A 27,411-nucleotide genomic window follows, 5' to 3' on the forward strand; every position below is an offset into this window, starting at 1 on the left:
CCGAAAAATCGTAATATAATTGACATACTGAAAGCTATTCATGATCCTGCTACCATAAAGTAAAGCTTATGTAAGATTAGATTGAAATTGATAAATTTGTTTCAAAATGCATGTGTTTAAAGTAACAGATGTTCAAAATAATGCGCCACATGCATTAAAAAAAAAAATTTAGAAATTTTGTGATATCCTGATTCAAAATTTGAGCACACGGTAGGCAGTTTCATTGGAAGCGGCATCTTTGGAATATAGATATTTAGCTTATGGACATTTGGCCGAATGAACATTCGGGTTAGTTTTGCCTTCTTAAAATAATATATTATAATTATATATATACTGTTCCAATATTTAGTGGCACTTAGCTGATAATATTTCAACCTGAATTTTCCCTTATTTCAATAATAGGCTGTTCGTTTACATTTTTTTGCATTATTACCATATGTCAACTATGTTAAATCTGATTTCATTATACTTAGTGACAGTAGCTACAGCGAGTCCATTGATCCTTAGAATCTATTATATCTTGCACTACATTATTAAACCTCGAGTCTCCCTTCTAGATACTTTTAAAAGACAACATGCTTATTTATTGATTTTTCGGCAATCTATATCAGTTGTCCAGATAAAAAAATATATATATATATGTCTTTGATAGAAACAATTTTGCCGAACGTCAATTTTTCCGAAACGTTCCTAAATGGGATTAAGAGACGAACCAGCCAAGGGCTAAAAGTCACGATAATAAAGACAATTTATTCATTAATTCCTAAATGGGTCATCTAGCCGAAAACGTCAAATACAGTAGGCATGTTAGTAATGAAGACTGAAAATGCTAATAATCACTAATCAAATTAAAAAAAATCTATTTGAAAAAAAAAATCTTAATTAAGAGTAGATCGAAAGCATTGCAAATGTTGAATCAAAATATCAGAATCTGTAGTTTCTTACAATGACATTTGAAGTAATAGCATATTATTACCAGGAAAAAATCTGATAGCTCTGTTCACTTTATATTTATTATATTTAGGGGCCTATTTTGTAAATCGAGCAGATTCATGTGACTCGTCTATATTCATTGTCGATCAAAGCAAGCATGCATATTTCAGATGTCACCCGTCGACTCCCTTAGTAATCCAGTCACATAGAGTGATAACTGTCGAAAAATTCGAGTGACAGTGCTGAGTCGAGCAAATTTTTCGGTCGACAGTGACTCCAGTCGAGTCATTTTGATCGATTCGACTTATAAAATAGACCCCTAATTGATATATTTATCTATTGAGAACAGCCTTTCAATATAATAAGGGCAAATTTCTGATGAAATCAGTAGCATCTGCAAGCTGAACAATATTTACACATCAAAGCTTCAAAGAACCTATACAACCTACGATGATAAGAAGGCGAGACTAGCTTTAAAATTAACAACTTTTTTCATGCCAATAAATATTGGATTAGTACTATAAATAAGAACAACCTGTAAATAAATTTTCAATAAGTTCTTTAGTGTTAGTCGTTTTAGTAGGATAAAATTTAACATATTTTGTGAACGCATCTACTACTACAAGAATGTACTTAAAATGTTTAGATGATCGTTGGTTAATTGGACCATAATGGTCTAAATGAAGAGTGTGAAATGGAATTTGTCCTTAATCGATAATTTTGAGAAATCCTTCTTTTTTCGTATCTGATCGACTATAAAATATACAACTTAAACAGTTATTTATATATTTTTTAACAATTTTTCTCATGCTTGAAAACCAATAAAATTGTTTAATTTCTATTATTGTTTTCTCTATGCCAATATGCCCTAATTGATCATGACATATTCGTATAATACTATCAATTATTGTTTTAGGCACTACCAGTAAAAGTTTTTATTATCTTTCCTAAATAATATTCCATTTTTTAATTCGAAATTTGGAAAAGTATTTGATTCTAAGTGAATTTTGATATTTCTTATTTTATCATCTTATTCCTGTGCTAAAATTACATTTCGTTCAATGTCCTCAGTATTCAATAAGCATATATGCTGCTCTTGACTGTAACCCAGCTTATTATGCTTACCTGATTTTTTCTCAACATCACCCATTAATAATCTGTTTAAGGCATCTACATGTTGCATTTTCATTCCATCTCTGTATTCTAAGCTATAATTATAATTTTCTAAGAACAATGCCCATTGACTTATTTTAGGATTAATTTCTTTTTCAGCCAAAGTTTGTGCTAAAGCATTACAGTCAGTGAAAATTTTAAATTTTATACCAGACAATTAAACATGAAAACGTTTTAAGGAATGAATTACTGTCAGAGTTTCTAATTCGAAGCTGTGTAACTTACTTTCATATTCATCCGTTTTTTTACTGAAGGAACTCACAGGGTGGTAATTCCCGTTATTTTGTTTTTGTAAAAGAATCGCACCGAAACCATGTGAGCTTGCATCACAATGTAATTGCGTTTCCGCTTTTGAATCATAAATGGCTAATACTGGAGCTGATTGCAGTTTATCTCTTAACATTTCGAAAGCTTTAACTTCATTTCCATCAAAAAGAAATTCAGCATCCTTTTTCAACAAATTGTACAGTGGCCTGGCGATTGATACAAAATTTCTTATAAATTTCCTAAAATAACTAGTCAAACCTAAAAATCTTTGAACATATTTCGTACTTTTTGGCAATGGAAAATTGGAAATAGATTCAATGTGAGATTTACTTGGTTTTCTTCCATATTTATTTATAGTATAGCCTAAATAATCAATTTCATCAAAACAAAATTTACATTTTTCAAGATTTAGTTCTAATAAATTCCCACTTAAAATTTTTAAAACCATTCCTAATGTTTCAAAGTGCTCTTCTATAGTTTCGGAAGCAATCAATATGTGATCAATATATACAACTATTTTCCCTTCATCAATGATTGGTTTAAAAATTTTGTTTATAAATCTTTGAAATACAGCAGGTGCATTACATAGGCCAAAAGGAACTTTTAAATATTCATATTGTCCATTTGGAGTAACAAAAGAAGTGTATTTGGTACATTCAGAAACAATTTTAATTTGATGGAAATCTGATTTTAGATCCAAAATTGTGTAAACTGATTTACATTTAAGCTTGTCAAAAATGTCTTCTATCAATGGTAAAGGGTAATTATCGCGATATGTATACAGTCGACTCTCCACAACTCGATGTTCTATAACTCGATATCTCCACTAGTCGATGTTACGTGAGAAGGAAATTTCTCTCCATTACTCGATATCTATTTTAAAATCTTTTTTATTTGGGGGAAACGTGGTCTAATTCTTGTTAAGAGATGAAAAAATACTTGCTCGTTGTAATACAAGTTGAAAAACATGAAAATAAAAAAAAAATATTGTCAGTCAAAATAATGTGATTTTTTGAGCATTTCAAAAAAAGTTTTCAAATAATAGTTTGTAGAGTACAATCAACAAAAATATATTACTTTCTCTCAGAGGTGATCATTTATGTATTTGAAATACAGAAATTTGTTCTTTCGATTTTGTGATTATGTTGTTTCAGTACATTCTATAACTCGATAATTCTATAAGTCGATGGTCCCTTGAATATCGAGTTATGGAGAGTCGACTGTATTTATTTAATTTTCTATAATTTACGCACAATCGTATTTCATCATCTTTCTTAGGAATAACCACAATTGGACTAGCAAATGGAGAATCACTTTCCTTAATGATTCCCATTTTGAGTAGTTCATCAACTTTTTTATTAACTTTAGCTTTATCATTTTGAGAAAGTCTTCTTGGCTTAAAATGAAATGGTGCAGCAGATTTAAGCACTATTTTCATTTTATAATCTACTTCAGGAGAAACAGGACGTTGAAAGTTAAATAATATATTTTTAAAATATGATGTAATCTTGCCAAGTAATCTTTACCTATATCTTCTACATCAGGGTTGTTAACGTTAATCAACGATTAACGCCGTTTCGTTATGTCGTTAACGTTAACCTGTAACGATTAACGAAGCATGCGTTGATTGCGTTGAAATACGATTTAACGATAACGTTAACGCACAGCGTTGATTTAACGTCAACGACTTCGTTATTTCTAACGTTAACGATTTGGAGATTCTAATATTAAAAAACCGATAGATCAATAAAAAAGTAAATGTAGAAAAGCAGAAAATGATTCAGATCACATAATAATAAAGAGTGAACAATTCATTACTAACATTAGTACAAGATAACTACGAATTGTGAGGACAGTTTCAACGGTTTCAACTTGGACTGATTTTTAGAAGAAAACAAATGCATGATCTCAGTGCAGTTTTTATGGAATGTTGACTGATTTTCTTTCAGTTGGATTTGGTGGGAAAATGATGTGTAAAGGTGCACAGTATCGGAAGTGAGAAAATCTGCTCTATTACCATTGCCACTTCCGATTGCAATGAAAACCTTCGTTAGGGTAGTATGACAACTTGTATTTGAAAATGAGAAATCGGGTCATTCTGGGGGCGGTCACTCGGAAACATCTTGGTTGCTGGAAGGGTAGAACAAAGGACGCCGTGTGCTGGCTGGAGGCAAAGGAAGCCACTCTCTGGTAACGATTTCAGCTCATTGTTGTGGGTTGCTGGAACGGCGAGAGGTCATACGACGGTTACAATATTGCTAGGAAATCTTTGCAATTTGTAATAGTTCTTCCAAGCAATCAAAACTGATGGTCAAAGAGGCTGGCTGTTGAGTGCCAAATAATTGCTCTGCACTGTGAACTTTGATTTTTTTAATCAATTTTCCATGGATACGGAGTATCAGCATAGAAACGTGTAGTTTATTGATGTTTCGAAACATTCTCGGGGAACCTGTACGAAACATAAGATCAACGCTTTGGTTAGCGGTGATCGTTGACGTTGATTCAACGCAAACGCGTTAACGTTGACGCTAACAACCATGAAAATTAACGCAACGGCGTTGACGTTGATCCAGAGCACAATCAACGTTAAGAAGAAAATAACCATCATCGTATTACCATTTTTCAAACACAGTTTTTTTGCTCAAATCTGAAGCAATGTTTATGAAAATCTATCATTGCAATGCACTTACTATCTGTAATGCAATGATAGATTTTCATGACATTATCTCTAAATTTGAACAAAAATACTGGTTTTTCATTGTTGATGATTGCTGATGATTGAATGATGGATTCTTGAGCCTTAACGGCGTTTATCGTTGATTAACGTTAACAACCCTGTTCTACATGCTCGACAGATTTCAAATTGCAAACAATGTTTGTATTTTTTACCTTTGTTTCAACTTCGTTTGTATCATGTTTTATTTCTTTCTTAAATACGCGAATTTTGCTCTTTTCAATAATAGTTTTCATCATGGGATCAAGAATAACATCTATTCCAATTATTACGTCATAGGAATGTATAACCGAGTCAGGAACAACTAAAAAATTAATTCTGAAAAATAAATTTTGAATTTTTACATTAGTAACTAATCTACCCACAATCTTTAGTCCAGTTCCTCCAATACCCTTGTAAAAGTTTTTACTAATATTAGGTAAAATGTTTACACGTTTCGCGAAACCAAGCCGTATTAAACAAACTGGACTACCTGTATCAAACAATGCTTTTAAATCAATTTTAAATTCAGTCAACGTAATATCTACCAATCCGCCGTGCTCTAAGTCTGTCTTGTATTCAATGTATTGGTTCTGGACAACTGCAATCCTTGACGGTTTGTCATATCCAAGCTTCCCTCTGTCATCAGGACTCCATTTGGATGCAGTTCCATTGAATGTTGATCTGCTGTAGTGTTTTCGCGGCCTCGTACATTTCACAGCTATATGTCCAGGTAGATTACAAATGAATCAAACAGGAGCATTTGACACGGGTTTCTTGGACAGATGAATCATTTGAAAAGCATTCAGCAGAATTGAAATTGATGAAAATCCACCCATTTTGGCTTGGTTCTTCAAGTGACGATCAGGAATACCTTCAATCACATAGTCAATGAGCTCATCTTCATCCATTTTCAACGGCATGGCTAGACTTCTTTTTTCAACAAAATATTCCAGAAATGTCTCCTCCATTCTCCACTTTCGCAGTTCAAGTTTTCTTCTTACTTCAAATGCACTAATTGTAACAGTGAAGGTCGTTTGAATAAGATTGAGTACTTCTGAGTAGGTCGTGTTGAACAAATTTGATTGTGACGATAGCCAAAGCTTTGCGTTTTTCTGCAGGTGTTTGAAAATTATAAGTTTCATAACTTCTTCTTCAACCTTGAATGTTTTTCTTGTCTGCTCTACGGTATAATTCACGTCTTCATTTGGCGATCCCGAAAAGAACGGCAAGAAAGCAGATAATTTGGATGAAACTTGATGGCGTGCGTTTTAGCTTGGTTTAACTCAACTTCAACATTACAGCTTTGCCCAGTTACTTGAACATCTCCAGATCCATTGAAATGCGTACGTTCTCCGCTAATTTGACTAATCGAATAACTTGGTCCTGCGATCATCGTATCGGATTCATTGATGGCATCTTGAGAAGGAAGATCACTTCCGAGATTCTCTGGTGCTTCATTTTCCGACCTCAAACGGCTTCGCAGGAACATTTTTCGTATCCCACTTCTGATAATTGTAGTAAAACAGTTGTTATCGGTTTCAGAGTTTATTCGAGAATGATGTCTGGTCAGTAGAATGTCAATGATTATCCTAAGTCATAGTCTACTATGATTGGGAGTAGCTTAGTATCTAATTATTATAATTAACAATAGAACATACTATAGTCTCTTAACCATTTATTTATGTCATCTGAATATTTTATTGATTTATACGGATATTTTTGGTCCTCCAAGGACTCCATTGAATATAGGCCTTGGGATCTACGACCATAATAAGTGATTAGAAGATAGTTTTCAAATACTCCAATGGCTCCTAACCATTCCTGTGGGTAAACGGTGTATTGTATTAATATGTGCGGATGTTCTTGGTCCTCTAAGATCTCTATCGAATATGGGCATTAGGATATACAAGCATAACCAAACATCAATGGAAGTTTTTCAATATTGCAAAGGTCCGCTGTGCTGGTGTAGCCATCGCCTTCGCTGTCCTGCCCTTCTGTGCCTGAGTTCTCTGCGCCATTAAAGTGTTCGTCGTAGTGCTGCTTCAACCTTTCAATCACCTTGCGTCCGTCCGTCAAGAAGCTCTTATCTTTATCCCGGCACATTTCAGCTCGCAGAACGAAGCCTTTGCGGGATGCGTTGAGCTTCTGATAGAACTTCCGCGTTTCTTGAGAACGGTACAGCAACTCCATTCCTTGGCATTCCACCTCTTCCAGGCGGCGCTTTTTGTCCCGGAATAGGCGGGTTTACTGTTTCCGCTTCAGTCTGTATCGTTCAACGTTTTGCCGTGTACCATGCTGCAACATTGCAGCCCGCACTGCATTCTTCTCCTCCTTGTTTCGACTTAAAACATAATTATGATACACAATAATTTTAATACAATAGGCTGTTTCAAATTTAAAAGAATAAAAGAAAAACATTGTTCTAATAATAAATTTCCGCACCGGTGGGGCAAGAGTTCAACACTAGTGTGGGCAGAATTTTGATGACTGAAACATCGTTACTTTTATGACAGGCACACTTTAGTAGGGTTTATTGTAAACCACTCGATATTTCCTTTAAATCGATGGAATGAGTGGTCCCTTCAATCTAGCACACTTTATTCCCTCTGTAAGTCGCTACCTCTCTAACTCGATGCGATCTGTTTAAGTTTAGTATGAAAATTCACCTCTCTAACCCGATATGCTCATAAACATATTCAAATATCCTCCAAATGTTAATCAATTTTATGAATTTGATTATTTTAATTATACTAATAGTAAAATGAATGTTTACAACCTATTCCAGGGTGATAAATTAAAAAAAAAATCACTCTGTTATAAAAGAGTCAATAAGGTTAATGAGTTGAAGTTATACTATTTTTCACGTAAGTATTACTATTTTGAATGTATTTTGACAAATTGAAAACAAAAAATAAAAATTGAAAAATTAATGGTTTGTATCTATATACCTCCCTAACTCGATGGTCTCTTCAATTTCGTGTTTTTTCAAAACGTGAAATTTTGATGACTTTTCTGCACAATCAGGCATATTCAGATAAATTTGAAGATACTATGTGGATATAAGACAATTTCAAAAATTTTCGCGAAATAACATATGACTCGAACTTTTGCCCTATTATAGGCCATAACTTTTCCAAATCTCCTTATCTCTTACTTGAAAAGCATTCAAACCACCATAGGGGAAGTGGTGGTAAAATGAACAGGGGTGGTAAAATGAACACCGTTCCTTTTACCGAGAACAACAAATTTCGATGAATTTTTATCACGCACGGACGATTTAGAGCATAAATCTGAGTGTTCGAGTTGATACGGAGGTCAATTTAAGTGAAAATATCAACAAAAACTAAGATTTTGGAAAACCACGTTTGAAAATTAGAACTGACGTAACTTTAAGCTCGGAAGGCTTCAGGTTTTTCAGTGAGGTGAATATCGTTATGATATGATGTCAAATCTGATACCTTTATAATTCTTTTTGAATGGGTTACAATCATTAATGGATGTATTTTCGGTAAGGCAATGAAAATTTTCAGAAATATTTGTTTTGCTCACGTTTTTTGCGTGGTGTTCATTTTACCACCAACTGCTGTTCATTTTACCCACATAGTGCAGGTAAAATGAACATTTGCATCACTTTTTGATAGCGATGAAAAAATGGGAAAATTTAGCTATTTTAGTCTGAATCCATGTCGCTGCTTTAGATTACATCATTTTACCACCCCTTCCCCTAATCTTCATAATATTTGTATTGAATTATGCTCGAAACCCTAAAAAAAAAACTTTTGCTCACGTTCATTCTATTTTTGTTTGATTTAAAACATAGTGAGTTCTATTTTGGTTCTAATTATAACATATTTTGTTCAATGTAAGGAAAATGTTGTAATAGTTATTGTTATTTTAACTTTTAACCAGCAAAAAATGAGTAACAAAATAAGTTACAATCCTGTTGTAATCCACTGGTCGGATCGTCAGCTGATGACGTTTCGGATGATGATGAGAACGAAACTCACGCAGTAAACTTCCGAGATGCCTAAGCCCCTCATTGTAACGTAACTATTTGCCAGATTAGAAAGAGTTTCGGCATGCACGGAAGCAATGTGGACAGAAATTTGTGTGAGTTTAGTGTACGTGAGGAAAAGTTGGATATCGCGCTCGGGCAACCATATAATGAGCGATGCTGAACAGATAATCTCATTCTTTTCTTGGAAACTCTTTTGGATAGATGTAAATCGGCAATTTCAACGTATTAAGAAAGACAACGAATTTTTGATGAATTGTACGATGATGATTGATATGATTGCTATAAACCTTTTTATTTATGTTTAGGTTTTTAGGTTTTAAGTATCGTAATCCAGGGTAAGCATTTATCAGTCTTTAGGATATGTCTTAAAAATTTAATATGGAAATGCAAATTTTGCAAGCTTTATATTTTTTCAAACTAGCACAGCCACACATCGCTCGTGAGTGTATGCTTTATTTTGTTATCTTTAAAAATGTTGTTATTTACTTAGATCATGGCACCAGACGAAATCATGGTTAAAGACCAAATAATGGAGTACTCAAACGGGCATATGTTTCGGAGAGAAAAGTGGTCCAAGGCCAAGAATAATGTCCGAGTTTTCCGAAGAAAGTTCATGTTTTCCATTGCATTGCATCTGACATGGCGAAACGAATCGATTTCCCTACTTCTTCAAAGAATCAGGTTTGTGGAAATGGAATCCATAAGTACTACTCAATCAGAAAGGAAAACTATAAAGGACAACAACTTTGTAAGAAACTGTCATTCATCGATTACGACATGCAACCCGAAGCTCTGTATTCCCCGTGAAACGCAATTAGGATTTTTAATTGCAAACGTTTACTTTTTCAAAGACTCCTTGGCTTCCATCCGAGATGCAACGACTGCGATCTTCCCTCTTAGGGTGTTCCAGAAAAGTCATTATGCTGAACTCAGAATGATAGATATACTAATTTATAGCATTTTTGTAGCATAGATGACCATACAATTAGTGATTGCAGAATTAGTTAACCATACTCAATGTGCACAAATCAGTTATTCATAGTTCCAAAGTAAATAACGGCGCTGGCCACTCGTTTTTCTCATGTATACCAAAATGAGCTAGTGTGCCATGCGATATTTCAGGCCTTGACCACTTTGCGCCTTGCTTAGAGAGAGTTGAGGTTCATCAATTTACAGTGGCTACTATAACTAGGTTGGGTAAATGTTTCAATAATGGAGATCAGTGCTGTTAAATGTCAAAATTTTTGAAAAATTTGAATGCTTTTAGTATTCTCGCATGCGAAACACCGCACCAGCATATATTGGCAACCGATATGAATTCGGAAAAGGTCACCGGAAAAAACATTTTCCGAAGACTTTTTCCACGAGGAGCGATGATATTAGCAATATTCAAATGTCAAAGTCACGTGAAATTCAAGACATTTAACAACCCTGATGGAGAAACTAAACACGATACAACTTTGTTTAACCGCTAAAAATTCAATAAGTATAATGAATGTTCAAATTATTAATGTAACGGGAAGTAACGACCATTTACTTAATAAGAAACATAATTTCATCGCAGTGGACAACGGCATATCTGTGAAAAATAAGACTTCCACTATTGGTACACTGTTTCTTTAGTTGTATATTGTTAATTTGCGTTTCTAAAGTTGCGGTATTCGTCGTTTTCTTATGAGATCCACCATTATAGGAACACTTTATCGCAACTATTGGTACAAGAGAGAAAAGTTTCAACAGTTTTGGTGATATTTTATCAATTTTATAGTAATTTCAGTTCAGTATCGTAAGGGCGAAAATACAATGATCGACTCCTCTTCATCGATTTTCTCTTAAGTTAATTACTTGGCCGGGCCAGCAGTTTTCAATTCAGAAGAAATAACTCATCGTCCTTCGTCATGTTGCAAAATATAATGCTTCCAGAATCTATTGAAGAAAATCGACGAAGAGAAATTGATCACTGCAGATACGCCTGTATTATACTAAACGCAAAAGTTCATCGTTAATTGTAGGTTTCAGCATCATGACTTTTCTTACATAGTGTTTTTTTTTTCTGAGACACCCTAACCTATAACCTACCTGTAGCAACTTTGTACGCCAACTACAATTTGTCTTTATTTTTCTTCCGTTTCAGATCTTGGCGCGCAACCCGCAAGAACCGTTCCTTGGAGCAAATCTCAGTGCAGCGAAATAAATTAGAAAAATGTGAACACAGATTTATCGCTAATGAAAAACAGTGTACTTATCACTATTTATAAGAGGACGCAAGATCGAAAACGGTGCAACAGGGAAGAAAAAAAAGTAATAAAAGCGAAATTGGCTCCTTGTTGGCTGCCTAGAAGAAAACGGCGGTAAAGTGCATCCCCAATGCATTTATAGAAAAAACGTGAAGAGAAGAAAAGTGCATCCAAAGTGCTGGTTGGAAACAAAATCGATTACAAAGGCGGCGACCCATTCGGTCGGAAGTGGAAAATTGTTTCAACGTCCGTTTATACACCGTTTTTCTCAAAACTTATTACGGCGAAGGAGCGGAAGCAAAAAAAAGAAGTGATGTCGGTTACTGGGTGACGAAGCACGATGGTTACTTAAAAGTTGGAACACTCAATTTCGAGAACGAGTAAAATTTTGCTGGCAGATTCCGGTAATTGTCAAAGTGTTGTTAAATTGTTCATGGGGAGATGTGTTTTCTGTTGAAAAAGCACCGGGAGGACTAAAATTAAGGGTGACATTGATGCCAGCTTTGGTCATTGAAGCAAATGGTAGAGGGGAAGAGATTGTATACACAGTGACAAGGGTTTTATTTTTTTTTCTTCTGGCGACAAATTGCTTCAAAAAGGTGCACGAGTCAAGGGCGACGGGGGTTTTTTCTCTTAGCAACGGTAGCTAATACCTTTTTTCTCAAATTTGCGACGTTACATCCCAATTGTATCGGAACTTAATTTCCTATTTTGAGTGCAAATTTTGAGCTTCACTTAAGAAGTTATATCAGTTATTTGCGTTTCTTCGGAACGTTACCGTCATAACAATTATCTTGCCTTGCTTCCCACTGAGCTACGGGAGACCCCGGCTGATAGCAGTAGTACACCACTCTGCCCATAGAAGCATAACTGTCCCATATGGCATTGGTAAAGTAACACTCAAAGATTGAAGTTTGTCTTCTCATACATAAGTTCATAATTTTGCAATATGGCTCTGGATGCTGTATTCATTAAGCATTATTGAACACATCGCACTCATTTTGTTTCTAATGATCACGAAAAATATGAACTAGAACATTATTTACAATTTGGAGTTGTTGTTTAGGTTGAAAAATCATAAAGAGACTGTTGTGCCTTTACTTTCCAATATGGGAATACACCGACTTCAAATTATCGACGACATTTTTAAACAAAGTATTAAATTTCATATGCTTAGATACTTTAAACTGAGTCTTGAATGCTGTGACGTAAAAAAAAGTTTGAATATGGATTTCCAAACATTTTTTTTTCGTCACAGCATTCAACACTCAGTTTAAAGTATCTACGCATATAAAATCCATATGGGACAGTTATACTTTCAAGGGCAGATTAGTTCAATTTCACGTTCGAGCTGTTCGGCGTTGCACTGAACGGTTGTGTAGGTATTGTCAATGGAACGAGAAAGGTTTACGTTTTCCAATTGACTTCTCACGTTTCCAGAGGGAAGCGCGTCTAGCAAGAAAAATGTGTTTCTCATCATCAGGAGCACATTCATTGATTGGAGTCAATCAAGCGTTTCTCGTTAAATTTTGCCAGGAAAAGGTTTCCCTCATCGGAGAATGCGGGAATATAAAAATTATATTTCATTAGCGTGCTGCATTTGTATGGCCAAAGGATGATTGCTTCGATAATGAAATAAAGAACCATTCCAGCCCTTCAACTGATTTTGTATTTAAAGTATCTTTTCAAGTTAAATTGTCAAACATTGTCGAATGCTTTTTCTTTGTCTAGAAGAGCATGACCAGTAGAATAGCCTTCAGATTTGTTGGAACGAATCAAATTTGTTACACTTAAAAGTTAAGGTGAAGATGAAACGAAGCCAAACCTCAAATTTTCAAGAGCACAAATCTAGAGAACCAAACACCCATTTGAGCTGAAAACTCAATCGATTGATCACCACCAGCTCCAGACCAAGCGATTTATTTTCAGCTCAAACGGATGTTCGGTTCTCCAGATTTGTGCTCTTGAAATTTTGAAGTATGGCTTCGATTTATCTTCACCTTGATAAGTTGTCGTATGTCCATGTCAGAATCCGAACTGTTCATTGGCAAAAATTGAATTTTCGTTGATGTGATGTTCAAAAGGACTTTTTCAAAAAGTTTACTGATGGAGGAAAGTGAACTGATTGGACGATAGCTAGAAGCTTCTGCAGGATTTTTGTCTGGTTTTAAAATTGGAACAACCTTGGCATTTTTCCATTTGTCAGGAAAATGTCAACAGACAACATATGTTATATACAGTCAAGTCTCCCTAACTCGATATTGGAGGGACCATCGAGTTACAGAACACAAAACCAGTGCCAAAACCAGGACCATCGAGTTAGCATGTTGGGTCATGCTGTCCGTATAGAGTGTTCCGACTGCCGAGACTGACAAAATTCCGTCTGCACAAATTCCGCTACGGAGCGTAGATGCTAACATCAGCCAAAAAGGATGGTGAATCGTTGGCCCCCGAAGCAACTTGGCTATAAAAGCGGCTTGCGATTCAAAACACATATTTTCCAAAGTATCAATCCCCAATAAAAGACAGTGGTCTTCTTAAGGAGGCAGGTTACTGGGAGCACGCCAAGGAAGATTTCTAAAGGCGTGGCGCAGGAATTTTCTCTGAACCGATTCAATTCGGGTAATCTAGCTGGCGTGAAACGGACACCACACTATCGCAGCAAATTCCAGAATCGAACGAACTAGAGCGCAGTAACAGGATTTCAAACACAGCGGGTCCCTGAAACCTTCTGTTGCCTCCAGAACAAAACCAAGCTGTTTGTTTGCTCTCTAAACGATGTCATTGAAGTGGAAGTTGAACGTAAATTCCTCGTCTAACCAAACGCCCAAATTACGGACACATTATACTCGTCCAAGCGCTGCACCAGATAGCGTGTATTGGATACGAATTGGGTTCCGCTTTCGGTTAAACGATATAACTTGGAATTTTTCAATGCTCAACGTCATGCAGTTTCGTGAACACCACGCTTCGAAAGCATCCAACAATCTCTGAAGGTGATGGCAGTCATCCAAGGATTCGACGATCATGTAAACTATGGTATCATCGGCGTAAAAAAGTATGGTCCCGGGCGGTAAGACTAGAGATGCGTCGTTGATGAATAGCGAGAACAACAAAGGCCCAAGATTGCTGCCTTGTGGCACTCCGAATAAATTCGTGAATGAGCTCGACTCATTAGAGCCTATTTTTACGCATAACGATCGGTTGTTCAGATATTATTCGAAACAATCGATGAAGCTATCGAATAGCCACATTTGCGAAGTTTTTGTAGAAGGATTCCGTGGTCAACACGATCAAACGCCGCCTTCAAGTCCAGATACACTGCGTCCACCTGTTTACCAGCACCTCGTATATATTGCGTTGAAAACTAAACGAGGTTAGTAGCGACCGACCGAATAAGGAGTCGTTGATGATAATTTTGAATACATTTGAGCAGGCAAACAGTGAAGTAATACCACGGTAGTTACTCACGTTTGTCACCTTTTTTATGAATTCGAGGGAATACTCGGCATCCATACTTTTCAGTAGCGCTGGCGGAATTTCGTCTGGTCCAGGAGTGTAAGAAGACTTCAGCTTGGTTCACGCTCTTGCTACTTCTCGTTCAGAGATTTCAAACATTTCATAGCTGAAGACATCACGAGTAGTATCATTCAATGCAACATGAACTTGCGATGGCACAGCAACGAAATTGTTGAAAGCACGTTGGAACTGTGCCGCAAAGAGGTCGCATTTGTCGCTGGCGCATTCGGCTGACTTTTCGTCTAGGTACATCGATGTCGGTAGGCCGTTTTCATTCCTTTACGAATTAATGAACGACCAAAATTGTTCTGGGTTCGTACGGAGGTTCTTTTTAATCCTTCGTTTATAGCGAGCATACAGTACTTGATACTTGATACTTGATGGGCTACAATTTGCTACGATGAATCTGCGCCGAACGGATGAGTCTTCTCCACTGGGCTCGGTCCTGGGAAGCGGATTGAGTCGCCCTGATCGTTAAGTGCCCTTGCCCTCCTCAACTGCAAAAAGCCATCGTGTGCGCGGTCTACCACGAAGTCAGCGGCCTCATCCGGGTTCTCTGTTGAAAATTATCTTTGCGTGACCAGCCCAACGCAGCCTGCCGTGTTTTATGCACTTGACAATATCCACCTCTTTATACACTTGGTACAACTCGTGATTCATGCGACGCCACCAGATGCCGTTTTCTAGTTTACCGTCGAGTATTGTTCGCAGCACTTTACGTTCAAACACCCCGAAAGCTCTCCGGTCGACTTCCTTCAATGTCCATGATTCATGGCCATATAGGACAACCGGAAGGATCAGTGTCTTGTATAACGCGAGTTTTGTTTTCATTTGCAGGCTATGGGACTTCAGCTGGTTACGGAGCCCGTAGAAAGCCCGACTCGCAGCTGCAATATGTCTTTTCACCTCGCGGTTAACATCATTATCGCATGTCACTAGTGTTCCAAGATACACAAATTCTTCCACCACTTCAAACTTTTCACCACCTAGCACCATTTCGCTACCACTAACACGTCCGGATCCACGTAGACCACCAGCTATCATGTACTTCGTTTTTATGGTGTTGATCGTGAGCCCGATCCTCGCTTTCTCCCTCTTGAAAGGCACGAACGCCTCTTCCACTGCCCAACGGTCAATCCCGATGAGGTCGATATCGTCCACAAAGCCCAGAAGCATATGAGAACCGCTTCTCTGCACACCGGCTCTTCTGATAGCACCTTCGAGCGCAATGTTAAACAACAAGATAGAAAGAGCGTCACCCTGTTTCAATCCATCTAAGGTTACGAACGATAATGAAATCTCGTCCACCACCTGCACACTTGATTTCGATCCATCAAGCGTTGCATCAGTCTAATCAGCTTCGCCGGAAAGCCATGTTCGGACATAATTTGCCACAACTCGTTTCTCTTCACTGAATCGTACGTTGCTCTGAAATCTTCAATCAGATGATGAGTCTGCAAGTTGTCCTTCCGGAATACATCTAGGATTTGACGTAGGGTAAACATTTGGTCCGTCGTTGATCGGCCCTCTCGAAAACCAGCTTGGTATTTGCCGACAAAGGTCTTCTCATACGGTCTCAACCTGTTGAACAGAATTCCAGACATGCTTTTGTACGTTAAATGAAGGAGTGTTATACGTCGGTAATTGGCGCACTCCAGTCGATGCCCTTTCTTGTACAAAGAGCAAATGAAACCTTCCAACTAGACCAGTGCGCCGCCGCGCCACGCCGCCGCCGCCGATCAATTTTACGTCATGCCGACGCCGAATGAGGCATCGGCGGCGCGCCATACGCCGATCAGCACTTCGCCGCCGATTTTGTGTTTTCACGCCGATAAATAATTCGGCTCGTAAAATTTGATAACTTTATTTTGTAAAAATGCTCTACAAAATAATTCATTGTTGCTTAAGAAATTTCTATAAGGATTCTTACAGGAATTCATCAAGGAATTAGTCCAAGAATTCCTCTATGTATTTCTTTGGGAACTTCAGGAATTTATCGATCAACTCCATCTTGAAACCTTCCAGAGATTCTTCAGTGATTTATCCTGGAATACATACACGCATTTCTGCTTGAACTCCTTCAGAGTTTCCTGTATGAATTCTTTCAGATAATACCGTCGATGGGGGGATAATGGGTCTAGGGGGTGAGATTGGGTCAAAACGGAAAAATATGATTTATGAAATATTTCTGCTAACAACGCTGATATTTCTAAAATTTATAATTCATATGTTAGAGAGCATATTATAACACATAATTAATCACAATATACATTTTTAGAAATAGTAGTTTTTTTTTTAAATCAACAAACTTGTATGTTGTAACTAGAAAAAAATTACAACATTTAAATTCTTCTGTACAAAGTATCACGCATGTACTTTTACCTCTAGTATTATGTTAGTAGAAAGTTGAAAGTCTATTCAATACACTTCACTCATATTTTCCAGAATCTATTTGATTTTTCCATATTTTTTTCAGTACGGTGTCTAAAACATTAAAAATAGGGGTGAGATTGGGTCATATAAGAACGATTGTGAATGAATTCACAAGTCTACGTTTTTGTCGTTTTACGGTGCTGTGTACTCTTTTTTCATTAAGATGTTTTAAGTCTTTCTAAATACAGCATCGCATAAACATCAAACAAGTCTACTTGAGGATTTCGTGCATTGAATAACAATGCAAAACATTTTGCCAACTTCTCTAACCAGCAACTGTTTTTCGTATGCAGCAACATCGTAAAATTTTATCAATTGATTTTTTTTTATTTAATTATTTGTTAGTATTTTCATATCATTGAAACATTTCACGGAAGTACAAATGAGTTGGATCGCTGAAATACCGAGATTCTGACGTCAACAACTTCCGGAAATATTTTGATCGTGGTATGTCGCATCGTAATTTAACTATTTACGAAGGTTTAAAATAATCACATTTTCAGTACACCTTTGGCTTTATGGCAGTTGAAATGAGATTTCGAAGACAATTTGAAGGAACAAAACAAGAAAATTTATGTAAAATTGACAATAAATGCTGGGTTTACATAATTTTTTTCATAGCTCTTCAATTCTTCGATAAAATCGTACTTTTAAGTGGTTTTATCATACTTGTGAAACAAATTAGATGCCTTTTCGTTTTTTTGCATCGTATTTCATCAATATTTTTCAGCTATGAATGGTTCTGCAACCATATTTTCAAAAACAAGTTATTTCAATTACAGTGACCCAATGTCACCCTCTCTATGGGGTGAGATTGGGTCATTTTCATTCACTTGTGGTGCCGCTGTGAATAAATATTTGTCTTTAATTTTTTGAACAGTTGTTAATGTACCATCAAAGTACATACACACCAAATTTGAAGTTTATTGGAGTTAAATTACGATAGTTATTCAATAAATAATTCGTACATATCCTTTTTTGACCCATTCTCACCCCCAACGACGGTACTTTAGAATTCTTACAAGACCAGCAATTACTCTAATAATGCTTATACAGATTCTATCAGTAAGCTTTCAACTAATTTTAAAAAATCCTCGATAAAAATCAATTGATTTTTTTATTTTTTTCCAGGAGTTCCTCCAAGACACTACTCAGGAATCTTTATAGAAGGATTATCAAATATTTCTCAAATAATTGAAACAAATATATGCCTAGGAATTATTGCCAAAGAAGGTTTTTCAAAGTTTTCTCGTGTTATAACAAATAGTGCAACAATTTATTTGAAAAAAAAAAAAAAACCTGGAGGAATTCTTCTATAAACCTACAAAAAAGAACCTTTGCGGGATTTCTTCATATGTTTCTGCACTAATTCCACTTCAGAAAGTCCGTTGGTAATTTCTTCGAACGTTGTTATAGGGATTTATCGAGAAATTATTGCAAAAATGCCTTCAAGATTTCTGCCACCACTTTGGAATTTCTCCAAGGATTACACGGATATAGGATACCTACATTTCTCAATCGCATTTGTGAGTAGGTAATCCGTTGAGGATTACTCCTGAAATTTATTCAGAACTTATAGAAGATACTTCATTGAGTTTATCCATCAAATCTCGCATAATCTGAGATAACGCCCTAAAAGCCATTGGTAACCACCTGTGTAGCTCGTTGTTTCTGAGTAAATGAATGAATAAGCATCCAAACCAACATCACTGGCAGGTAGAGAATGATCCTTTTTTCACCATAAAGTTGTTAAATAACGTGTAAATCCATTCAAATACTCAGAAATAACGAGCTACACACATGGTTACCAATGGCTTTTAGGGCGAGATCATAAGTTATGCGAGAAATGTTCATTTAAAAAATTTTCCAATGAAAATACTTTAAAGCTTGTTTAAGGACTCTTGGACTGTCAAATAAATTTTACTCGATTTTCCAACCTGTACTTTAAAAAATTCCTTTGCTAATTTCGACAAGAATGCTTTCAGTAAATTCCGTAACGATTTTTGAAAAAAAAAAAGATTTTAGTATGGTGGCAATGTAAATTTCTATAAGCGCACCTGTATTTTCGATGTAAATGTTTAATAAATTGATAAACTAAATAAGCAACCATTGCTAAAGAAAGTAATTCACCAAACACAGCAGAAAAATGTTACAAAAGTGGTTTCACAAGCAAACATACCTCTTTTAAAACCCAAAAAAAAAACACTTTATGCACATTTTTATCGTTCTTTCCGAGCGGTTGAATGATAGATTTTTAAACTTGTTATTGACTTTACTACTTTTATTGAACTGTAAATATAGAAAATAATATCAATTTTCTTATGAAATAACAAGATTACCAAGTCAATAACTGGTTCAGTTTTTCATTCTCGCTAGAGTTTCGGTTATTTCCCATAGTATGTATACTGTAATTAATATAGTATTACAGTGTCTTACCGATTTTGGCAACAAGGCTAGATTTTTATGTTGCCAAAATGGGGATGTTGCCAAATTCGGGAATTTTGAAATGCTTATGTTTTCATCATTCTAATCTCTTAAAGAATCAGAAAATACATGGCAATTACTACGAATCATGTGAAAATTGTCTGGGAGCCTTCTTCAGTTGAGCTTTTGATTCAAAAGCAGAAACATCATGTACTGATTATATGCACCATCTGAAAAGCACACTTGTTGTACACAGTACAAGCGTGGTATTACTTTCAGTGACCATTTGCGACTGTTCTAGAGCGCAAAAGTGCAGTTTTAAAGCCAGACCTTATTGAAAGTAGCAGATTATGAATACAGGTTCGGTTGAGGATTCTTTCGGGTGGCTTTATTTTAGGGATTCCTTGAACATAGAGCGCAATTTTGGTGATCATACGTCTTAATAGTGAACAAGGTTCTAAGTGGAAAAAATTGGAAGTTCTTCTAAATTGCTTCATACTATTACTATCAATATTATCACGGTTGAAATGTAATGCCAGCTTTTTTATCGAGACTAGCACCCATATGCGCCCAGAAATAGAGTTATTGACGAGTTCTTTTCCTAACATTATGCTGTTTTGCTGAGATTCGGGAAAAATCAAGCTGAGAGTTGCAAAATTTGCAATAAACAAACTTTCTTGATGTTTTCCTCAACAACTGTTACTAAAATGACTACAGAACTACCTAGAAGAAATCACTCATCAATTATTCAATAAAATATTTCAAAGATTAAATTATTATGCCTTTTAAACAATGTAGCAATTATTTATACAGCTTGCCTGCTTTATGAGAATTCTCCTATACGTTAAACAATAACTTTGAAATATACGCGTTTTACTTATAAGTACGTTCAACATTAGTTTTCTTAGCTCGCAATGGCCAGCAGCATTTTCATTTTGACTTATTTTCACTTTGTTTAAGCTCACAATATTAGGTTTCAGTACTTAATAATCAATTGATAATATGTTTCAATGTGTTGCCAAAATCGGGAAGAAAATGTTGCCAAAAACGGGTGTTGCCAAAATCGGAGGTAGACAAAAGCGGATGTTGCCAAAATAGGGAAGGCACTGTATTAGCTTAATGTTATTCGGCGAGAATATATTGTGTTTGATGGAAAAGTGTTGTACTAATTGGAGTTCCACGCACTACAGGTATTCCTCTTAGAGCTCCTGCAGGATTGTTTCCAGGATGTATGCAGCTAATTCAAAAATGTCTTTCACGTGCATAAGCAAAATATCGATCATAATACCGCATATAAATCTGTTCGAAAATGTTCATAATGCACTAGTTCATGAATTACTCAATATTAATTCTTCAAAAAAGTGAAACCTATTTAATGTTTCTCCAAATATCCTTCTTTTTCTTTCGGGAAATTTATTAAACAATCTTATTAGTATTTTTTGTAATACTCCTGAAGATCTTTCAGGAAATGCACAATGGGTTTCTTCAGGGATACGTCCAAAAATTCTGCAACGATTTCTTCTAAAATACTTACTGAGGATACGACCTAGAACTCCTCCAGTAATACTTACAATGATGCGCACCAGATTTTATTCTTGTATTTCTGAAGGCATTTCTCCAAAGTTTTCTCCAGAACATCTTCCAAGCAAGTCTTTACTAGCACATATATTTCTGCTAGAATTTCAATAACGTCCTTTTTTTTCAGGGTTACTTTGAGAATTCTTCAAACATTCGTGCAAGAATTCTTCGAATAGTTTTCCCAAAAGTCCAGCAAAAAAATTCCAAAAATCCCTCTTACACAGTGTTCCTATAAATCACACACATTTGTCTGTGGTAATTTCACCAAATATTCTTGTGAGTTCCTTTCTGGTTCGTCGAGTATTTTTCCTTCTTCTTCTTGGCATTAATTTTTCCTGGTTCCTAATTATTTTCCCAAGGATTCGTCCAGGAACTATTTTTAAATTTTGTCCGGAGAATAATAATAATGAATAAGTTGTCTTGAAAGGATTTCAACATAAATTTCCCCAAGTTTTTTTTTTTTCAGGGTCTGTTGCATTTTTTTCAGAGATTTTTCAAGATTATTCCAGATAAGCGTACATGGGACAACAATTTCAATCGCTGTAATTTGAATTATTGCAATGGTGCATTAACTGCTTCATCGTTTTAATTGTCGTTTATATTTATTCACCCAAATTTATGTAGCATTAAACGCGAAAATATTTAGCATGATCTTGGGGTTTGGGTTGTGAGTTCAAGCCCCACAGCTAGAGGGTTTTATGACGTAATTTTCTTGACACTTCGCGACATAGAGTATCTTGGAGGCTTTTTTAAGCCTAATGGCAACGTCCCGGCTAGTTCAGGATTGTTTCGTATATTTCGACTCTCACTTAACAATTGCTAAGCTAAGAAGTAGACTCTGTCCCAGTAGGAACGTAACGCTGGAAAAAAGAAGACAAATTCAAACATTTTGATGTCCAATTTTCTTCACGCCGAGGCACGCCGCCGCCGCCGCCGAAACTTGTTAACGGCGTGACGCCGATGACGCCGCCGCCGCCGGTATAAAAATGCATTCACGCCGCCGCCGATTAAAAATATTTCGGCGCACAGGTCTATTCCAACCAACTAATAGACATTTGTTCTTCCTCCTATATCCTCGAAATGATACGGTGAAGAAGTTCGTGCTGCTGCTCGCTTCAGTGTTTGAGAATTTCGGCCGGGTGCTCGTCCTTCCCAGCATCCTTGTTGTTCTTCAGCCCATTGATAGCTTTCTTTACCCCATCTAGCGTTGGAGGTTCCACAGCCTGTCCATCGTCATCGATTTGGATTCTTCTACCAGATACACTTCCGTAATCTCCGTTTAACAATGACTCGAAGTACTCTTTCCACCATTGTTTTTTTCCGTCAGCAAGTTACCTTCGCAGTCGTTGCACATGGTGGGAGACGGCGCTGTCTTTCTCCGCACACCATTGACGGATTCGTAGAACCGTCGTATGTCATTTCTGTTCCATAGCTTCTTGCGCCTGAGCAATTACTGCCTCTTCATGCGCCATTTTCTTTCTGCGATGGATCCGTTTTACGGCTGCCCTTGCTTCATTGTACCGCACTCTGCTCTGACAGGTACCAGACACCAGCATCCGGCTTCTAGCCAAGTTCTTCTCGTTCGTCATTCTCTGGCACTTTACGTCAAACCAACCGTTCTTTGGTAGAACAGTACCTATCACTTTTCACGCTACTGTGCTCACCGTTCCGTGGACTGACTCCCACAGATGGCTGAGGTTGACGCTTTCATTGATTTCGCTAATCTTCTCGTCGAGCTTTTGATGGTAATCCGCTGCTACATCATCCACTAACAGGCGTTGGATATTGAAACGCAACGATAGTCGATTCCTAGAACTCGAAACGGTTGATAATCGTACTCGAATTTTGCTTACAACGAGATAGTGGTCTGAGTCGATATTAGAACCCCTGAAAGTTCTAACATCGATGACATCGAAAAATGTCGGCCGTCTACCAGAACATGGTCGATTTGGTTGCAAAGTTCGCCATTTGGGTGTTGCTAGGTGTGCTTGCGGATATTCTTGTGTGCAAAGTAGGTGCTACTGATGGCCACCCCCCCCCCACCTGGTGCCAGAAAAGTTCACTAAAGTAGGTCGTTGTCGTTGGTAACAGAGTGAAGGCTCTCTGTTCCAATGATAGGGCGGAAGAAGTCCTCTTTTCCGATCTGCGCATTAGCGTCGTCGATGACAATTTTCACAGTCGTGTTTTGGGCATTCTCCATAGGTCTTGTCGAGACATTCGTAAAATGCGTTCTTCACGTCATCGGGTTTGTCGTTCGTCGGTGCATAGACGTTGATTAGGCTGTAGTTGAAGAACTTGCCCCGAATCCTCAATACGCAAATCCGCTCGTTGATCGGCCTCCAACTAATAACGCGCTTCATCTGCTTCCCGATCATTATGAAACCGACTCCGTGTTCAGCTTTATCTGCACCACTGTGGTAGATGTTGTATTTGAATGCGGTGTTAACGACGGGGTTTACCGCTCTCAATTCACGTCCTCCAGATCTTAGCCAACGCACTTCCTGAATTGCAGCCACGCACACGACAAGTTTTCGCAATCCACGAGTCAAAAGGCTCACTCGTCCAGGTTCATTTAAGGTCCTGACGTTCCAGGTACCGAGTTTCCAATCATAGTCCTTGTTTCGTTGCCAGGTCGGTTGCCGAACATAACGTTTGTTTCTTCTTTTTTCTCCATTTTTCGTGGTGGATGATGAATTCGGTATTCGACCTTACCGGGGTCGCTACCTACATCACGTTGATGGAACAGCCATCTTAGGTGTAGCTGACGTGATACAGCATTTCATACTCAGCCGCTAGATGCCAGAACAGACGCTGTTTGAGCCACTCCTCCTGGTGTACAGATGCTCAGAACGTACCTCTTCACTCTACAGTATGGCTCATTAAAAACAATGCGAAAATGGTTTTATCATGTTTCTAAAGAAAATGCGAACGAAACATAATTGTTATTCATTATTTGTATTGTTCAATCTATTTAGACTCAGTTTTTTGCTTTGGATATGATTTTTATCTGTTATTTTCACCTTACTAGAGAGCAATTGGAAACATAACTACGAATTTTATCATGCGGTCGTCGAGTTCGATATCTTTGTGATGAAAGCTTCTAAAACATCGAGAATGGCGTGAGATTCTTCGCATGCCTTGTCTCCAGCATTCGCCCATATCAAATTATAGAATTGGATCATATCTGGGTCATTGGACACTTAAACATATTTTCGAAAAAACGGCTCATTTTGGAGAGCCGTGGATGAACCTTCAAAAAAGTGTGATAAGTGGCTCTGTTTTGCTCAAAACCTATGAGCTAGTATTGATATAAGTTGTCTCTAAGCGAAGGAATAAAATTCATCCTCAAATAAAACTGATATAGACCTCTGTATTTAATTTTTATTAGGCTTAAACAAAAAATAAAGGCATATTAAACTTTTAAGACGCAAATGCCCTTTAAACTATGACCATGGCAAAATATTTTATTGTGACCATGAAAAAAAAGTTTTCTAAAAACTCCTTCACCCTCTGATACCAAACAAACTAAAATTTTCAACAACAAAGTGTGATTTCCGAAGGTGGAAAGCTTATCACCAGAGTATATGACAATCAGACGCTATTTATAACTTTGAGCGGACAAAACCTTCAAACTTCCTTGCTTTATTACATTATTTAGAACAGTAAGAAAAATATGACAAACATTCTCCTAGATAGCGAAGTTATGTCAGAATATAGTACAGTAATCAGAAATTACATTCACTCGCAAAAACAATGAAAATAAGGCTTGTGGATGATATATTCACGTTCAAATAATTTTTGCATTTTTTATGGGCCATACTGTAGCTGATGTCAGAAGGACAACAGTGCCCAGACTGCACTACCAGCTAAGTTCGCAACCCTTAGCTGGCGGTCTTTATCATCATTTGACCCGTGGAAGCGTGAGGTAGAAACTTTTGAGGACCAGAGCTGATTCGCTCCATTCGCTCCTTCCTGATTGTCGACTCACCATTTTGCATCATACAGTAAAGCATTTGCAGCTCTGTCAGGCAGCAGGATCCTAAGCCAAAGTTGTTCGAGCTGATCATTGACAGGTGTAGGGTCCGAACAGCAATTGAATTGTGAAGAAACAGCTATCAAGACTCCGCCACCTCTCGATTTATTGCTGTTAAGAGCGCTGCGATCTGTCCTGAACACGGAGTAGAGACTCCCAAATAACTGAGCTGATAATGGCGGTGGTCTAGCCAGGTTTCGGTTAAAACAATCACATCATAATCCAGCTCGGTAATAGCAAGGAAGGACTCGATTTTTGTGCGCAAGCCACGGACGTTTTGGTTGTAGATGCGCAGACTGGGAGGTCTGAGATCGCAGGTAGTATACATTCTGTGTACTTGCCTGAATGCACAGGTTGGGAGATCCCTTCACCATACCCTACTACAGGACCGGGACGGCTGTTGAGCGCTGGCTGCATGGTCACGACTGTAGAGGCGGACAAAAGGGCTCCCGTAGTGCTATGGATTGTGCGTCCCAGATGTTGAAAACGACGCACAACTAGACTCAGGGCCAGGACGACTTTGAAGAACGCTCGCTGCAAATGGCGCGACTGAGCTAGAGCAACTGGCGGCTCCCAAAGTGCTTTCTATGGTGCGTCCTGGTAAAGTTAGATGTGAGGTAGGCGTCGCAGGTAAATTGTTCGAATTACAAGAATACTTGCCTAGGCAAGGTTGGTGGAAGCCCTCTTTCGACCACCAATCACAGGACTCAGACGACAGTGATGAACGCAGGCAGCAGGAGGCAGGACTGGATTGGGGCGATTAGGGGCTTTCAAAAAGCTTTCTACGATGCGTCTGAGTTGCGGAATTAGCATTTGTCCATCGAGGTGGTGGGCGTTACAAATGGGGAACGTTCCATCGCCGGAGTGATTGAAATGGTATGTGTGATCGAGTGGGGTAACCACATGTTTTTTGAATTGGTGCCTTCAAATTCCCGTGAACACATTGTCATCAGCTACGATTTTCGTACCAGTGACTAATGGTTTACTAGTAGACAATCCCTCATTACGACGATGTTTTAGCGGAGTCAGGAAGGGTAGGAGTAGAAAGTGCAATCCCGTTGGAAAACATAGCAATCTGTTCATCTTGCTAAGCGATTTCCTTCCTTAGTTCGGCATGAGCAACTTCTTGTCACTCGGTCATTGCATTAATCGGTCCTATAACACTTTCCCGACTTAATAACTACTACTATTCCTATTAGTGATTTTTTGATTGAGCGATAGCGGTAAAAAAATCGACTGACAAAATTGTCTTGAGTGAAATTAAAATTTGACAGTGACTTCAGACGAACAACCTTGAAAATAAGCCCCTGCATTACTTGTCTGTGTTACATCTGCCAGCATTACCATTTCCAACAAGAGATTTGTCCTTCTTTTAGGTATCGGCCATTCTTTCGGAAGTTGCACTCGCAAAGTGATTTTTGGCATCATAATTATTGACGCTTTCATCAGTGATTTTCTCTTCTTTTATCATAGGCTGTTCTTTAGCGATGTACTTTTGAAATAGTGGTCAGTTTTATATCAGCTAACATTTCCATCTGACATTTTTAGTGCCATAGTTTAGTGCCATTTTAGAATATGTTGAACTAGCATTGCCTCCAGCAATATAAAAATATAATTATGGATTATCAAACAATACATATAACGCTTTTGAAAGAGGGCGGGAGAGTCCCTAATATTAACATGTCAGTATTATCATCGGTTTGAAAAATGTTTTATTGCTGTGAACACAACCATTCTCACAAAATCAAGTACACGCCTGTAAGTGAGATTTTGGTTCTCACTTGGCCCATGAAGAATAGCTGTTGATTAAAAGAAGAATAAATCTTTGATAACAAGAACATGAATTGAAATGAAAATCAAAATTCTATGAAATAAGTATATGGGATTAATTTGTCGGATCTTCACTTTGAATTTTTCGTGCCAAGAAAATTCGGGGTTATGGTCCATTTGGGGAAATGGTATTCGGGGTAACGGACTATTCGGGGTAATGGATTTCGGGGTATTGGTTTTTGGGGTACTTGACCATTCGGGGTATTGAATTTGGGATGATAGTATTCGGGAATATGTTATAGGATCGCGT

General features: G+C 37.3%; 1 protein-coding gene across 3 annotated transcripts in view; it reads left to right on the forward strand.

Annotated features, from left to right (window-relative positions):
- Nucleotides 1–27,411, forward strand: part of LOC23687755 (G-protein coupled receptor 39) — a 339,479-nt gene that overhangs the window by 42,835 nt on the left and 269,233 nt on the right. For all 3 annotated transcript variants that reach the window (XM_021850745.1, XM_021850747.1, XM_021850746.1), the window contains exon 3: nt 11,242–11,748. The gene's annotated coding sequence lies outside the window, so the exon portion shown is untranslated. The remainder of the gene's footprint in view (nt 1–11,241; nt 11,749–27,411) is intronic.

The sequence above is a fragment of the Aedes aegypti genome, chromosome 3, assembly GCF_002204515.2.
Source record: "Aedes aegypti strain LVP_AGWG chromosome 3, AaegL5.0 Primary Assembly, whole genome shotgun sequence".
NCBI classification, from domain to species: Eukaryota; Metazoa; Arthropoda; class Insecta; order Diptera; family Culicidae; genus Aedes; species Aedes aegypti.